This window comes from Pongo abelii, chromosome 6 (assembly GCF_028885655.2).
Source record: "Pongo abelii isolate AG06213 chromosome 6, NHGRI_mPonAbe1-v2.0_pri, whole genome shotgun sequence".
Taxonomy (NCBI): domain Eukaryota; kingdom Metazoa; phylum Chordata; class Mammalia; order Primates; family Hominidae; genus Pongo; species Pongo abelii.
In genome coordinates, this window is record NC_071991.2 from 129,604,360 (window position 1) to 129,622,099 (window position 17,740).

Genomic DNA, 17,740 nt, shown 5'->3' on the forward strand with positions numbered 1-17,740 from the left:
GAATCTCAGCTCTTCAATCCTCAGAATGCAGGAAATGGTTTTTTATATGTATTTGGAAAACAAGCACACTATGTAGTACAAATAACACCTCAAACCAAATGGAGGCTGTTGCGAGTCCTCACCATAATAAAGCAAAGGAAAGAACCCGTGGGGTTTCTGCCCATGTCTGAGAGCTGAATTCTGGCTTCCTTGCTCCTGCCTACTTCTTAGCAGCAGGACCTTGGCCATCAAGAGTTAACTCTATCTGACTCTAATGCATGCACTGCCACCCAGAACAATAAGCCAGGCAATGGAGAATCCTGCCAGGACCAGTATTGATTGGCTTGCTTGATTACTTGGTTAATTGAATATCACTGCTTTCTAATATAATTAAAACAAGATAAATACTGGGGCTTTGTCCCATAAGCAAGTGCCATTAGTGATCATGGTGCACACCGTGATTAAAAATGCAATCGACTGGGAGGGTTATTTATGAACTTGCCAGCCTCTAGTGCCACTCCATGGTTTGTAGGGCCTTGAGATACAACGTGGCTGGCATAGAGCTCCCTAACCTGTCACGACTGCGCTGGTCTCTTAAGAAAGGAATTTATTACACAGGGGAATGCATGCAGGTGAAACTACTTTATGCTTGCCCCTAGCTCCCTTGCTTTAAAGTATCAGACAGTGAAACTACAGCACCATGGAAATACCATGCATGACAGTTTCCTCCTTTGCCTCACTTTCCTCATTCCCAAATATAAGACTGGCTTTCTGCCCACTCTGTGCAATTCTTTATTTTACCCTCATCCAGTTTCACCATGAGCTTGAAATTTTGTTTGGATCACTGGTCTACTCATGAAACACTTATGAAAAATTACCTGAAGCAAGGCTAGTTGGAGTGTGGCTGGCAAGAGGGGCATGGGTCTTATTTACATAGGAGCAGAGGGGGTCACCCCACAGGCTGCTAAGAGAGAGAGCTAAATGCTTCATGTGAACAGCGTAGGTGCCTATGGACTAATCTACTCCCAAATGACATCTCAGACTGCTGGTGCCTCCAGGAGGAGGAAGGCTGCCAGGCTTCCTGGATGACAGATCTCAGCCCTCTTTTCTTGGATAGCATCTGTTTCTTCCTCAGTTGACCAAGGAATGTTTGTGGCATGTCAACTGCTGGCCTTCCTGGTGAATGTGTGGTGTGGGGAAGGAGTATCATGTCGCCTTTCCTGAGTCCCACTTACTGATGTTTCACCTGTCCCTGTTTCGAGCAAGGGGACAGAGTAGCACTTCATTTAGGGCTGGTGAGAGTCTCAGTTGGCAAGGCACTTGGAATACTTCCAAAAGGGGGGCTATGTAAAAACAAACTATTATTATTCTATTAGCGTGTGGTCTTAATATTTGGAATGTGTCCAGATGACACTGGACACATGTGTCCTCCCCCACCTCTGGCTCTCCACATTGGGTCCCTCAACCTTTGCAGCTGCCCCAGTACTGGTGGCAGCTCTGCTCCTTCCTCTTCTTCTGTGTCCCCTGGACATGTCAGATTTGGGTGTATGAGAGCAAGGAAGGACATTTGAATGTAGGTGTATTCATTAAGGGAATGATAAAAGAGTAGTATACTGCCTGTTTTCTAACTTACTATTTTCGAATAGACTATTTTTTAGGGCAGTTTTAGGTTCACAGCAAATCTGAGCAGAAAGAGGTCCTATAGACTCCCTGCCTCCCCTGCCACCATCCCCCCTCCCACAACAGCCTTCCCCACAGCTCCACCAGACCGGTGAGCAAACATTACAGACCAGATGAGAGTGAAAGGATGCTGCTCATGATGCCTAGAGTGGCATGGGACACCACATCAGCTCTCTTCAGAACTGGGTAGTGTTTTGATGACAAGTTAGGCATGTCTGAAATGGCCAGCAGGATCTGAAGGTGCAGATGCAATCCTATTGTAGAAATAACAAAAAGCTGACCCAGTGGTGGGACTCTGACACATTAATTTTTTTTCTGCCAAAAAAAAGACCTTTTATTTCTGCCAACTGTTGCCCTTCCAAAAACATATCCCTCTGCAGGTTTTATTTTATTTTTATCTTTTTCTGGGAATGTGGCTTCATTTTGTTGTCCTTTTCCCTGAGTGGCTGCCAGGTTTGGATGAACAGGGACACGCTGCTGGGATGTCTGATATCGCTATTGCTAGAGAGAAGAGAAAGGAATGAGGCAAATAGGGAGTCCTGCAGAGGGGAGAGGGAGCTGTCCCTAGTACATTATGGGAAGTCAGTGCTGAGGCCCCTACTTCTAATGGAAAATCACAAAGAAATGTGCTTGAGGGGTTGACAGGAATAATAAAAAACGCCAGCATGCTCAGAATCCATTCCGTTCACCCTCAGGTTTCTAAGAACTAAACTCATCGTCCTAAATGCTTACTTGGAGAGAAACCACTATGTGTAAAGAGACATGTATATATGAAGAAACAAGGACATAGCCTTACCAACAGTTTTATTTTTATTTTGCCATAAAATAAATGCTTATTAATTTCCATACCACATATGGAAAGAGCTGCCACATGTGAATTTCTTTTAGCAATAATTGCCATGCCTGTGACTCCTTAAGTTATATATACCACGGGAATAGTTTCCAAATAAGAACGCAGAGAGAGGGAGAGATTCACAGACAATAGCTTAAAAAGTCTAGAAATTATAGACTGATTGAGGTCAGCAAGAAACAAGTTATTCAATATATCCCCTGAGGGCTAGAGCCAGACTTTCCCCTATGATTCCAAAATTACTTCGCAGTTTCATTAGGGTGAAAGGCAGTACAGCCTCATAAGTTCAGAAAGTAAAGGTTGTTCCTTAAAATTTAGATAGACTTGATAACCACTTAGGATGGCATTTTGACATTCTGTCCCCTGCTCATCAAAGAAGTTGCTCAAATTTGTGGGATAGAGGAATGAGAGCAAGAAGTATTTTAATTGCAATATTTTATGCTGTATATATGTCAATGCCTCTATAAAAATTCAGGAAATCAGTACTGCTAATAAACCTGATGTACAGGCAGAATCATTTACAATGTGGAGGAGCTGTCCTCAAGTTCTGGTGCTGAAATACAGAACCAAAGAATTTTGTCATTTAAAGTGCCTACACAATATGAATGAATGTTTTCTCCTGGCTCTGAGTAGAGCTGCTGCTCAACCATCTATGACCAATATAAAGCTAAAAGAGTACTTGTTCCATCACTAGAGAATTATAGAAAAATCTTTTTTGAAACTTTTCAATGCAGTGGAGATGAGTAGTACTCACTTGTATCTGGTTCTTATTTTTTTCCGAGACACATAGGAGTGGAGCTTCCCTACCCCCTTGCAGTTATGTGAGGCCATATGACTATCTAGTGGAATGTAAGTGAAAGTGAAATGTATAACTGCTGCACCAAAATACGGAAGTCACTGTGTGACCATTCAGCTCTTTCCCCCACAGCAACAATAATATTGACCACATTTGAGACAGAAGAGCCACAAGAAGGAATTAGCCTAAATTCCTAAGTGCCCATCTGGAAAGGATCCTCCTTGGAAGATCTGTCAGATCCATAGTAAACTTTGAATGAAACAGAAATAAAATGTTATGTGTTAAAGTTCCTGAATTTTTGAAGCTTATCCTATTCTATCCTATCTCATCTTAATATACTAAGTTATTCATCTGGATGTCTAAAAACCATGACCATCACAATAAAACTTTACACTGCTATCAAAGACATCAAATAAATAGATAGGGAAACAAGGAACTTTAGTCACTTAGGAAAAAAATAAGAAACATACCTGACAATGTACCCTCCCTCCACCCCAGTGGTGACTGGTACATAGCTTTATTTGGGAAAGCAACAAAGGAAATATTTCCAGAGGCTGAGGCACCTCTTTGGTATAGAAGTCCATTTCTGCACTGCCTTTTAAAATGGTCAAATAATCCATGTTGAATTTCTGATAATCAGAGTTCTATGTATAAAGAAGCCAAGGTCAACACCACTGTCATGAAATGATGGATGTAACTATCAAGCAGAGGTCAAAGAGGATCAGAATTCAACAGAGACCATGGGATGTGGTCAACAGGAGGTCACAGGTTACCTTTTTAAAAAAGTAGCTTCATTGGAAAAACCAGATTACAGAGGGTTGGGGAAAGAGTTAGTGGTGAAAAAATGAAAGTAGAAACTCTAAACTACAGACTCATATTATGTAGTGGTAAAGGAAAGAAACAAAGCTGTAGTTTAAAAGAGAAAAATAAAACTTGAGTTTGATTGAAGGTAGAGATGAAAAAACAGACGATAGGAAGAAACACAAGATTTTGAAAATTTGGACAGAAAGTCCCATGTATGCTTGAAGGAAGGAGGGATCAGAGCACAGGTGGAAGACGCTTGTTACCAGAAGGAGAAACACATGAGGGTTTAGGTAGGTTTTTTCTTCTGCATTTCTCACTTGAGTCAGTGCATCAACATACAACTAATTTCTAATGGCCAAGAACTCCAGGAATCATCGCAAACACCTTTTATGTCCTTCAGGCTTCCCTGCATTCTGTTATCAGCAATGCTATTTAACTGCCTCAATATCTCTTAACCTATACCTTTGTCTCTATTTCTACAGCCTTAAATCAGGACCTTAATTTTGATGGAGCTATTCAAATCATGGCTTTACAAGTACATTACAAACTTCTCAGTTTCTCATCTGTAAAATGGAAATAAAAACAACTAATTTTTATAAGCACTGCTGTGAAGATTAAATTAAATAAGCCCCTGGCAGTGGATCACAAAAACGTCTTGCTTGGTCTCCCTAGCCCTGGATTTCCTAGTTTTTATTTATTCACTATTTTGTCCCTAGAATGATCTGTTTGATCTGTTTGACAATCAAGTCTTGCATAGTTTCATTCCTGCTTAAATCAAGTCAGTTAGTCTCTTTCGTTTATAGAGTAAAATCCAGGGGTTCTTTTAGTATGATACTAGGATACAGTATGATACAATTGTTGCCCAACTCTTCAGTCTTCACCAATCTCTCATCTCAATTTATGTCCCAGCAACATTACACTTCTTATAGCTTCCCTTAAGACACAGTAATGTTTCAAAGTTTCCTATGACTTTGTGATGCTGTTCCTTCTGCTGAAATGTCCTTTTTCTCTCTGGTTTTCTCAGCAAAATCCTATTAATCCTTGAAACCCAGCTCATATTTGGCCTCCTTAAGAACCTTCTTCATCGCTCGTTCTCCATGTTACCTCTCCATAATGTATTCACTTTGCTTGTCACACTTAACTCATTATATTGTCATTTATGTCTTTGCATGTCAGCTTTCAATAATCATGAATGCTTTGAAGGGCAGGCTGTGTTTTATTTAACTCTCTAACTCTCTTTCCTAAAGCCGTATCTACTACCTGGTAGGTATTCATCAAATGTTTGACAAATGAATAATTGAACAAATGCATTTGCCTGTATGGAGCAATCATAAAACGGTCATGAAGATGATCCCTACATAGCCTTCATCTTCATGGAGCAGATGTAATCCACTCTGAGTGATGTCTGTGTTTCCAGAATTGTTGAAAGTGGACGCACTGGAACCTAACATTGGGGGAAAATATAATACACTAAGCTCACACTGGAAACTCTTTGTTTGGAACTGGAACCCTTTAATTCATGCCTCATTGGTTTTCAACGCACACACACACACGCACGCACACACACATGCACACACACACACCTCCCGTCACTTTGTCTCCAGAATCATAACATTATAGGCTATCTCAACCTTGAGAATTGCACCCAGCTTTGCTGACTGACCTCAACTATGTACTGCTCAACTTTTCATCTGACCTTGATTCTAGAATATAAGAGAAGCTATATTGAGGAACAGCAAGATCCTCACTTAGTTATCTGCTGGGGTAGTATTATGCTGCATGGTAATTCCGCTTAGAGGCAAAAAGGAGAGGGGAGGTAGATCAGGGAAGCTGATGGCCACAGTGTTGACTGAGAACCTAGGACTCCCTAGATGAGTTTCCTCTCCACAGCCACAACTTGCTATGAGACTTCAGCTTGTTTCCCCCTGTTTATAAAATGGGGAGAACTCTGTAACACCAGCTCTCATCTATCTACAAAAATAAAAAATGGAAAGAGACAGCCTCCAGCTTTTAAAGTACTGAAGGGGCTTATAAGCAGCAACTAAAGTCCAGAAGTCTCATTTGAGGAAATGAGAATTTATGCTCACGTAAAAACCTGGGTGAGAGTGTTTATAGGAGCTTTATTTGTAATTTGAACTGGAAACAGCTCAAATATCATTCAGTTGGTGAATGGGTACACTGAGGTTCACCCATGCCATAGAATACTACTCAGCAGCAAAGAAAAAAGGAGAATAAAGGGGGAATAGGAAATGAGGGAGGCATTTCTGGACCACCATTTATGACTCCCTGTGGTGTAGTGAGGCATCCCCCAGTAGAATTCCCCGGTGAGGAACACAGAGGCAGCACCAGGGTGCCTGAGCAGAACACTATTAGCAGATGAGAGGGGGGTGCAGAAGGAAAGTGGGAGGATATTTGAAAGAACTTCAGTTTCAAAATTGTCCTAGGAGACTGTGACAGAACCAGGAAAATAAACCATTTGTCTCTTCTTCCTTTCTTTTCTTGTTCCAAATTAAAAAAAAAAAACAAACTGATACTGTTTACTCAGTGGATAATGTATGGGCAGTTTAAGGCTGGCTAGGAATGTGACTTGCCATTATACATACAGCTATGCTTCTTAATTTCATGTATCTATCTGGCTTTCAGCTAATTTTTAGAATATGAGTCATGTCTAATTTTGTAACTACTTTAATAAACTCTATAGATTAGCAGGTATTCAAAACCTAAGAGTTATGGTCCTGAGAATTTCTGTGGTTAAAAAAAAATTGGAAGTTGAAAAATATAAGATGTTTGGGGGACTATAAAGGTGAGGAATGAACTCACATATGAAATTATTAAAGCTTTTGTATATATTTTTTAATCTTCTGAAATAAATCATCACCACCATCCAACAAAAAAAAAAAAAAAAGAAAAAAGGGGCAACAACATGGATAAACGTTAAAAGCACCGTGTTGAGTGAAAGAAGCCAATACAAAAGACTATGTATTGTATAATTCTATTCCTAGGAAATTACAGAAAAGGCAAAAATATGGCGACAGAATACAGGTCAATGATTTCCAGGTGCTGGAGACAGAGAGCGAAGACTGACAGCAAAGGGTCATAAAAGAATTTTGGGGAGTGATGGCAATGTTTATATCACAAGCGTAGTGGTGATTACACTAATATGTGTGTGTATATATATATATTTCTATTTTAAGACCTATTGATTTTGAAATAATTTTGGACTTACAAAAAGTTGCACAAGTAGTAGAAAGAGCTTCTATATCCCCTTCCCCCAGCTTTTCCTAAAGTTAAGAGCATATATAACCATGTCCTATGCTCAAAACCAGGACATTAACATTGGTACAATACCATGACCTAAGCCCTAGGTCTTATTCTAACTTCGCCAGTTCTTCTATTTAATTTCTTATTCTTTTCCCGGGTCCCCCATTCCATTTGGTTGTTATAACTCCTTTGTAACCTCATCATCTCTCATTTCTACAAAGTCCTCAATCCTTCATCGTCTTTATGACTTTGACACTTTCAATGAGTACTAGTTAGTAATTTTGTAGAATGCCTGTCAATTTGGGATTGTCTGAGGTTTTCACATGATTAGAATGAGTTATATATTTTTGGCAAGAATACCACAGAAATGATATTGTGCCCTTCTCAGTGCATCCTTTTTTTTTTTTTTTTAAAGAGATGGGGGTCTCACTATGTCACCCAGGCTGGTCTTGAACTCCTGGCCTCAACTAATCCTCCTACTTAGCCTCCCAAAGTGTTGGGATTACAGGTGAGAGCCATAGCACCCAGCCTCAGTGCATCATATCAAATTGTTATGATGTTCTCAAGTCTTGTTACTGATGATATTAACTTTGATCACTTGGCTAAGATGGTTTCTGCCAGGTTTCTACACTATAAAGTTATTATTTTCCCTTTATAGTTAATAAATATTCAGGGTTAATACTTTGAGACTATGCAAATATTCAGTTTCTCTTCAAACTGTTGCCCACAATTTTGTATCCAGTAGTGACTCTTCTCTATAATTATTATTGTAACATAGTTAAAAATTTTTCTTCTTTTCTTCCACATTTTAAAATCTTGATTTTGTCATCTAATTGTTTCAAACATTTTTATTTTGAAGCAGTTGTAGAACCGCAGGAAGTTGTAAAGATAGTACAGAAATGTTCCATGTGCCCTACACTCAGCTTCCCCCAATGGTTGTATTTTACAAAATCATAATATACTACCAAATCAAGAAATGGACATTTCTTTAAAATGCGGGTATAGTTCCATGTCATTTTATTACATGTCTAGTTTCATGAAACCACCACCACAATCAACATCCAGAACTATTTAATCACCACCATAAAACCAGACACTTAAAATTGGTGATCAGATGCACATTATACCTCAGTAAAGCTGGCAAAAGACCGAAACCAAAAACCACCCAAATATTGCCAGGATTATATTATACTAAGCACTCTATAACTATCAGCTCTCATACTGTTGCTGTTTTATCACAGAGAAATGCCAGTCCCAGAAACAAACAAAGGAGCTAGGGACCTTTCCTTTTGCATGCCTCCCTGATTGCTGCTATTCTGGATGGATTAGATGGAAATGAGTTGCCAGCACCTGGGTCTAGCACTCCTCTAGCTCTACTGGAGTGATTCCAGGGTTGTCACCCCCATACATGTGACATGTGACTCTCATGCATGTCAGCATGGGCTTTCTTTTGCTCCCATTTTCCCCCTCTGCAGTAACTATATTTTGTTATTTGCATATACCAAGTGCATCTTGCTTCCGAGTCTTTTCCATTGCTGTTCCCTCTGTCTCGAGTGTTCTCCTTGAAGACGTCTGGTGGCCAGCTCTCATTTCATTTATGCAGAAAGAGCTTCCTGGGCCACCTAGTCTGAACTGGCCCCTCCTTGCAACCCTTAGTCCCAGTTTCTCTCTATCATGTGACTGTGTTATTCCATTATAGCACTTATTGCTGGAAGAAGCTGTCTTGGTTATTTATTCTCTGCTGTGTTTATTGTCTATCCCCGGTCCCTTCCAGAATGTAAGCTACGTAAATGCATGAGCATAGCCTGTTTGGTCCACTGCTGCCTCTCCACTCTGTCAAAGGAATATGAGTGGGGACTTTCTAAAATTTTTCACACCCCCAGAAGAGTTTTCCTGCCACCTTCCTTCTCATTCTCTCTCCTCTCTTCTTCTCTTTCAGCTCTGTCTCCTCCCGCTTCCAACACATACCCATTGAGATGGAAAATAAAGTATAGGATATCATCAGTGGAATCACAAGCAAACCCAGCGACTTCCTCCTACTCCCAGCCTTTTCTGCAATGACCCCCTCCTTCCCCACCCTTTCCCTTGGCGCCCTGCCTGTTGTTGATGGGTGCCTGCAGGAGGAGTGCCCAGAAAGCAGGGCTCTCCCTGAGTCGTCCCTAAGCAGCTTATCCCTAAACTGCATTTAAGTTAATAGAAAAGGTTTCCCCAGAAATCTGCAGGCTTCTTGCCATTCCCACTCTTCCCCTTTGCCCTGCTGCAATCTGGTTAGCCCTGTTATTATTATTTCTGTGGAATGGCATATATCTGTGCCATTAACTCTACATATTTCTAGGGGAAAGAGGATGGAGAGGAAGAAAAGACTGATTATTTATCAAAGAAAAGACATTTTTTCCTCTCTCTAGACAGCCAGGTAGATTTTCTGAACTCATTTCTGCCCTGGAAATGGGGCTGCTGCTTCTGAAATGAGTCCTCTGTGTTGGGGGTGGGCTCTGTTTTTATGGCCAGTGGGTAATAGCATTTTCTGATTTATGAATTGGCATCCGGGGGAGGTGCTGAGCCCCTAGGTGGATTCATCATGGGGAGAACAGCCATATAAATACTCCTGTCACATAAAATTATTGTTCTCATTTTGATTTTTAAAGAATTTTATTTTGTAAGATGGTGGGATTGAGAAGATATTAGTGAGGAAGCAGGAGAGGAAGGAGTCACTTGGCCCCTTTTTCCTAGAAGGCAAACATTTTTGTCTGGACATTCTCCGGAAACACTGGGTTGCTTAGAAGTCAATTACTAGAATGGTTTACTTATTCAGGGAATCCTTAGCACTGTGGCTTAAGTGGGGGAAGCTGGATCTCAGGAGTTTGACCCAGGCTCCAATTGGGAATTTTTTTTAACTGGTGAAGAAAAGGTCATTTCATGTAAATTCTTCCCACCTTCCCTAAATCAGTGTGAAGATTCATTTAAATGCACCAGATGCTTATGAGTATCTGCACAGTACCAACCACCATGCAGGTCCTGTGAGGGCTGCAAGCCAATTATAAGCCCTGGTGTCTGCCCTGCAGGAGAGTGCAGTCTGGAGAATGAATGTGAGGATGACTCAGTATAGGACACAGGCTTTGAATCATGCACAGGATTTCCCCGGGGAGATGAGTCCCACAGTGTCCTGAACAGATGGCAGGAGGAAAGCAGAGGCTCAGGAGGGAGGACACACACCATGTGGCTGCCCAGAAAATGAGAAACTGTTGGCGGTTTATGCTTTGTGTTTCAGACTCTTCTCTCCAATAAACCTGTAAACTTTCTGAGGACAAGTACCTTGCCATAGACTTGCTTGGTTCTTACCCCTTTTCTTCCCTGACCTTGAGGCTTAACACCTAGTAGGGCAGGAGAAACCACACTGTTTTCTAAGAAAGGCCAGATAGCATATATATTTTAGAATTTGCAGAGGCCATATGGTCTCTGTCTCAACTATGCAACTCTGCTGTTGTGGCCAAAGCAACCATAGACCACACATGTAAATGAATGGGTGTGACCAAGTTCCAATACAACTTTATTTCCAAAACCAGGTGGTTGATCAGATTGGGAATATCACTTGCCAGCCTCTCTACTGGGTGAACAATAAGTGCCTGTTGAATTGAGTTAAAGTGATGTAAATTAATAATAAGTATACCTCATTTTTAAAATGTCAAATATGACCTGACAAAGTATGCAAATGTAGAACATGTGAAAAGAGTTATTTTCTATGCAGAAAGTTCCTGTGGCCAAATAACATACAACCTGTTCTATAAACACATGTCAAGAAATGGTCCCTTACATACAACCTGAATCTCAGAATTTTCTCCAGTGTGCAAGATATGGCACAGACATTATCTTTTTGCACAGCACCAGGCTTCAGAGGGCAGTAAAAGGGAAAGAATCTCCCTTCTCATTTCATAGGCCTGAGGAGGAGCTGTGCCAGAGTCTGAGACTGGGAGGCAGATTCTTCTGGATGAGGGAAGCCCAGGCTGTTGGGCTGCCTCTAACCAGTATGTCTAACTATGGGAGGCTTCTGTTCATTTCTTTAATTTATTTCTTTGTTTTCATGGCAGAAAAAACTCCAAATTCCAAGGGTCAACTAAGCGCCTACCACCAGCCCATGCGTGGCCACAAAAAGCCTTCGTGTCATCAGGCAATGCCAACTAGTTAATAATGACCAGCGTCTTCATTAATGGCCCGAGGCAGGGGTCCTCAGGGCAGTGAAGGCCCTGGGAGAGAGACTTGCCAGTGGCTGCATGGGGAGAATGGTTTGCAAGAAGCATATCTGCTGGCCACTATCAAGGGCATATCCACCCATGCTCAGCTCTTTAGAAAGGTAGTAATTAGTTTTTTCCCCTTCGGTGTACACAGTGAATGCAGCAGAATCTGGCATTTGGAGAACCATTGGAGTCTGTCCCTCTCATCTTGATTTGCCTGAGGTTTATGTCTACAACTAAGAAATATCAAGATTGCAAGGCAGTTCAGGGGTTGTGTTCAGCTCCCAAGGAGAGAAAAGAAACTTTCACATGTCAGGGCTTCAGGCAAGGAGAGGTCACTGCAAAGGAAGATTGATCGTGACTTGGCTGGCTCTGTACCACATTGCGTCTCTTGCAAACTGCAGGTGGTGATAACAATGACTGAATAGTAAGCTCCCAGAGGGTATAGAGCTTGTCTTGTGCATCTCTGGATGTTCCAGCATGAAGACATATGCACAAAGTTACAGGGACAAAGATTTCTAGACCTACAGAGTCCATTGTGGTCATCTGGAAAGTGCTTCCTGACTGATGAGTGGTGCACACTGTGATGGGCCAAGGTGTGCCACCAAAGTGAAACTTTCAGCCATTGGGGCAGCTGGAAAATACCTCATTCCCTCTGGTCATTAGAGGACTTCCATCACTTGGGCTAGCCATACAAATACATTCATTTTCCATGTGTGCCTTAACATAGTGACAGGTTGGAAAGCATTGATCTGCTCTATGCATGAGAAAATTAAGGATGGGCATGGTGGCTCACACACTTTGGGATGCCAAGGTGGAAGGATCACTTGAGTTCAGGAGTTTGAGACCAGCCTGGGAAACATAGTGAGACCCTATTTCTACCAAAAATTTAAAACAAAAAATAGCCAGGCATGGTGGTATGCACCTGTAGTTCTCAGCTACTTGGGAGGCTGAGGTGGGAGGGTTGCTTGAGCCTGGTGGGGTAAAGGCTGCAGCGGGCCATGATCATACCATTGCACTCAGTCTGGGCGACAGAGTGAGACTCTGTCTCAGTGAAGAAAAAAAGAGAGAAAATTGAGACTTGGAAGTCAAGGTCTCACAAGTCAAGAACTTGAATCCAGTTAGCTTTACTCTATGTTTAATACTTCACCTGCTACTCCACTGCCACCCACAGTAAACTGTCAACAAATAACTGTAGAAGGCAAGTTGTTGAGATTGAGAAATCACTTTAAAACTAGTGGAGGGAGAGATGATGACATTAGCATGGCTTGAGATGGCAGCCGGATGCCCAAAGCTGAAGTCAACATATTGCCAGTTTACACAAGGCATTCTTCTCTAGGTTAGTGACTTTCATTTTGACCATGACTCATGGCAAGAGATATGTTTTACATTGCAACTCAGGGCATACATACATGCCCATATATAGTTTCACAAATAGTAGTTATCCTTACTATGTTTGATGGCCACTATTCTATTCGACTTTATTCTATTCCATTAAAAAAAAAATTCTGGTCATGACCCTTTAAATTGATTTCATGACCCACTAAATTGATTTCTTGACCCACTAATGTGTCATGACCAGCAGTTTGAAAAACACTGGCTTGACCCTATTCCAGCTCCCCGCCCCTCCTCAGAGGCTGGGAGAATGGAAGGTGAATGTGGAGAAAAAGAATGAGACAAGAGATCGAGAGATTGAGATAAAAGTAAGGAAGAAGGTGGGAGAAACAACAAAAATAGTGGAGGGGATAAAGGAAAGAATGGAAATTAAATGAGAAGAAGGGAGCAATGAATGAGAAATGGGAGACATAATGAGAAAAGGCAAACTCTATACTGACAGATTCATATCCGTGAAAACTGCTCTCAAGCTCCACAGTCATTCTGGCCATATTTATACAAGAATCTTCCCTGCCAACATTAATGGCCATAGCCTTGATAATGCTGTCTGCCTGTCTGGGGATTTCATATCTGTCAGCACCATCTCAAATTCCTATAGTGACTCTCAGAGAGAATCTTCCATCCATTCTTCAGGAAAAGAACAGAAAAGACTAGAAGGCATTGGGTAAATTACCAAAGAATAGAAACTGACCACACCAACTTTACCCACTCCTTTGCACCATGGCTTCTATAGACTTTGAGCTGAGTCTACACAACAAACTCTTGGTACAAAGGAGATTGTTTTAGAAGGTAACAGAAAAGTGAAATTCAGGGATTGAGGTAAAGTTAATTCATAAAGAAGCTGCAAGTTTACATACTCCAATAGCCAGAGGTCTCTAACTGATTTTGACTGCACACTTCATTGTAAAAAATTCTTTGAGCATGCACCTACAATACACATATATTTATTTATAAATAATTTATTAATAAATAATATATATGTTCTGCTCATTAGCATCATAGCACTATCAAACCTTTAGAAAATTAGGAAATTAAGTGAGATAAAGATAAAATAGCACCTTAATTTGTATTTGATTTTACAAATGAGTGATATAAAACATTTTACTATCACCAAGAAAATTATTATAATGATAAGAGTGATGTGCTAGAATTGGTTTTATTATTGTTTAATACATTCGTTTAGCACTTAGTGATACAAGGCTCTAAGGTCTAAGGTTCAATTTATTTCCATACTTTGTTTTAATGGCTGTCATAACTGAAAAGGACACCTCACATAGACAGAGATGTAAAAAAGTGCATTGTTGGCTGTGCTGAATAAATCGAGATTTTTTTTTTCAGTCTCATGCACCAATTATGTGAAGACTGTTGTTGAAATTCAGCTAGTAGATTTCCATCTTCTCTGATGTCAATCAGCTCTTGGAACTAATCGGAGGGTGCTGAATTCTTATATTTTTTAACAAAGGGGTCAAAATTCTCTGAAACTCTTCATTTGGAAGATTTTTAAGCAGGTAGAAAATTCTGTTTCCAAGTTTTAAAAGTTTTAAGATATGAATTTTTAAAGTGTCACATTTACTCATTATCGGCAACAAAATCACATAATGATGAAAATATTTCCAAACATTTTTTCTCTCCCCAAATGATCTCCCCATGCCATAAATCCTTCTGAAAGTACTTACTTTCTTACCCATTGTGAATATATTACCTTTATATTGGAGGGAAAGATTAAGTGTTTATTTTTTCAAAGTTACCAGCAAAGTGGCATACTCTGACAGCTGCTTGTCAGAACTGAAAAGGTCAGCAAATGTGGAACATTTTGGTTCTTTTAAAAGAAAAATGATTAATTATGTTTCCATAAGCAGCAGACCTCTGTGTTGTACAAAGAATTTCCATGGTCACTTGTACATCATTGCAAAGTATTAGAAAGATTTTATTTAAAGGATTTTTTTATAACATTGATAATATCTGTCACACATAAATTGCAAATTTGTTGTAGTATGTTGAAACTGACTCAGCCAGTGAGGATGCCAGTGTCAAGCCCTCCAAGATGTAGGGTTCCCAGCATCTCTGTGCCTCTCTAATGCATGAATGACTGATGCATAGACCAAGGGAGGCAGACACTAGCTAGCATCAACTCTATATTAAACACAAGTAAAACCAGATTTCTTGTTTTAAATAAAAAAATTTTTAAAAACAGTTATAGGCCAGGTGCCATGGCTCATGCCTGCAATCCCAGCACTTTGGGAGACCAAGGCAGGTGGATCTCTTGAGCTCACGAGTTTGAGGCCAGCCTGGGCAACATGGAGAAATCCCATCTCTACAAAAAATACAAAAATTAGTTGGGCATGGTGATGCCCTGAGACTACCCTGTATGCCCTGATGCACACCTGTAGTCTCAGCTACTTGGGTGGCTGAGGTGGAAGGATGGCTTGAACCTGGGAGGCAGAAGTTGCAGTGAGCCACGATTGCACCACTGTACTCCAGGCTTGCAGCCTGGGTGATAGAGCCAGACCTTGTCTCAGAAAAAAAAAAAAAAAAAGAAGCAGTAGTTCTAATAGTTTCTCCCCTTGCTTCATCGGAGAGTGTTCCTTCTTAGCAGCCCTTGGCATCAAAATGCATAACACTAAAGAGGCAAAAGGGAGCTCAGTGTTTTAGAGTTTGGTCTCTGGTATTCTGGAGCAAAACAGTAAATAAATAGCCTCCCCTAGATTATTGTGAAGTTGGGGATATTGGGTCATCAGCATTCAACTTTATTTTATTTATTTATTTTTTGAGATAGGGTTTTGCTCTGTTACCCAGGCTGGAGTGTAGTGGCACCATCACAGCTCACTGGAGCCTCGATCTCCTGGGCTCAAGTGATCCTCCCACCTCAGCCCCCCAAGTAACTGGGACCTACAGGTGCTCACCACCATACCCAGCTAATTTTTGTAGAGATAGGGTTTCACCACGTTGCCCAGGCTGGCCTTGAACTCTTGGGTTCAAGCAATTCACCGGCCTCGGCCTCCGAGAATGCCAGGATTATAGGCATGAGCCACTGTGCCCAGCTAGCATTCAACTTTAATTGTGGAAGACAGAGTAATAAATATTTGACAATAAACAATGTCTCCTAAATTAAGAACATCTGAGAAGATACAAAGTGATACATGAATTCCTGTTGAGAACTGTGTAACTGGCAGCAGTAGGAGGCAGACTTTTAATAATAGTAATAAAATGTGTGCCTTTTGGAAAAGAACAGTGAATTAGAGACTGAGAGCACGGACTAAGCTCAGAGGTGAGGGAGGCTCTGCAGACCTAGCGTGGAGAGATACGATCCTGGGCATTTGTGTGAGCATGAGCAAGCCAAACATCAGTTAGACTCAAAGGCAACAGCTGCCCAGACTTCAAGGGGTAACTCTGAGAATCTGATTGATGAAGAGAACCTTCCTTTCCCCAATCGCAAGAAGGAAGACCAAGAAGAACTCGGCCTGTGCTCATGACAGAACAGCACACACAAAAGAGTAACTGGGGTCAGGCCTACAGCCAGAGAGACTAGCCAAGGAAAAGGTAGAGGAAACCAGGAGAGCTGGGAGAAGATAGTTAAGTCTTTCCCAGTGAAGGTTCCACAATGCACCAATCACTCTAGGTGCTCCTGGTACCATGAGTTCTGTGGCCAAATGACTTTGAGAGATACTACTTCCTACATTTGTCATCTCACTCATAGCTCAGAGATTCATAATACCATTAGTATATTAAATGCACTATAAAATGCTATAGTCAAGACATCCACTTAACTCAAGGGCTGGACACAGTGGCTCATGCCTGTAATCCCGGTGCTGTGGGAGGCCAAGGCAGGAGGATCACTTAAGCCTAGGAGGAGCCCAGCGTGTACAAAACAGCAAGACCATCTCTACACAAAATTTTTAAAAATTTAGCTTAGAGAGAAAGGGCACCTGTAGTCCCAGATACTCCAGAGGCTGAGGTGGGAGGATCATTTGAGCTTAGGACTTCAAGGTTACAGCGAGCTATGATGGCACCAGTGCACTCCAGCCTGGGTGGCAGAGTGAGACCCTATCTCTAAAAATCTCTATATATCTATACATCTGCTCAACTCAGATTTTCTCAAACATATTTGACTAAAGAAAGCTTTTGTTTTAAAAAAAATCTTGCAGAATTTTGGTTCTAAGAAATAAAGTTTGGGAAATGCTGGACTACCTAACTGATGTTTAAATCTGTACCAAGGCAAGGACTGGCAGGAGGTCTCCTACACATGTCATGCTTCATGTGAATATCATTTGTCTCTTGAGACCCCCACACTTTAATGAGAGTGAACATTTATCTCCCAGCCTGTGGATTAAAAGGGGTTTTGAGGGAATAGAACTTTCTCCAGAGGGCCTTCCTCTCCTGCTGAAGGTGATCTCAGGTGTGAGTAGTGGCCCTAGCCAAATGCCATGTCTCAGGAAAGGGGGTTGGGCACCTCTGTCCACTAGAACACCCAAGGGGCCTTGGAACCTGTGGACTCAGACTATGAGGCCAGAGCCAACCAGGAGTGGGGCCGATGGAGGCCTCCTGGTCTGCTCTCGGTCACTCTTGGCACCAAAAACACCTAATACGCTCCAGAGGATACGGGAGTGAGTTTATGAATGATGGAAGAAAAATATTACAGGTGGATTTCTTTCTTTTCTTTTCTGAAACCTCCCCCTTCCAGGTTCAAGCAATTCTGCCTCAGCCTCCCAAGTAGCTGGGACTACAGGCACACACCACCACGCCTGG

At 41.3% G+C, this 17,740-nt stretch overlaps 1 protein-coding gene across 2 annotated transcripts in view; it reads right to left on the reverse strand.

The window, feature by feature from the left end:
• Nucleotides 1–17,740, reverse strand: part of PLXNA4 (plexin A4) — a 452,610-nt gene that overhangs the window by 143,663 nt on the left and 291,207 nt on the right. The gene's annotated exons all lie outside the window — the stretch shown is intronic.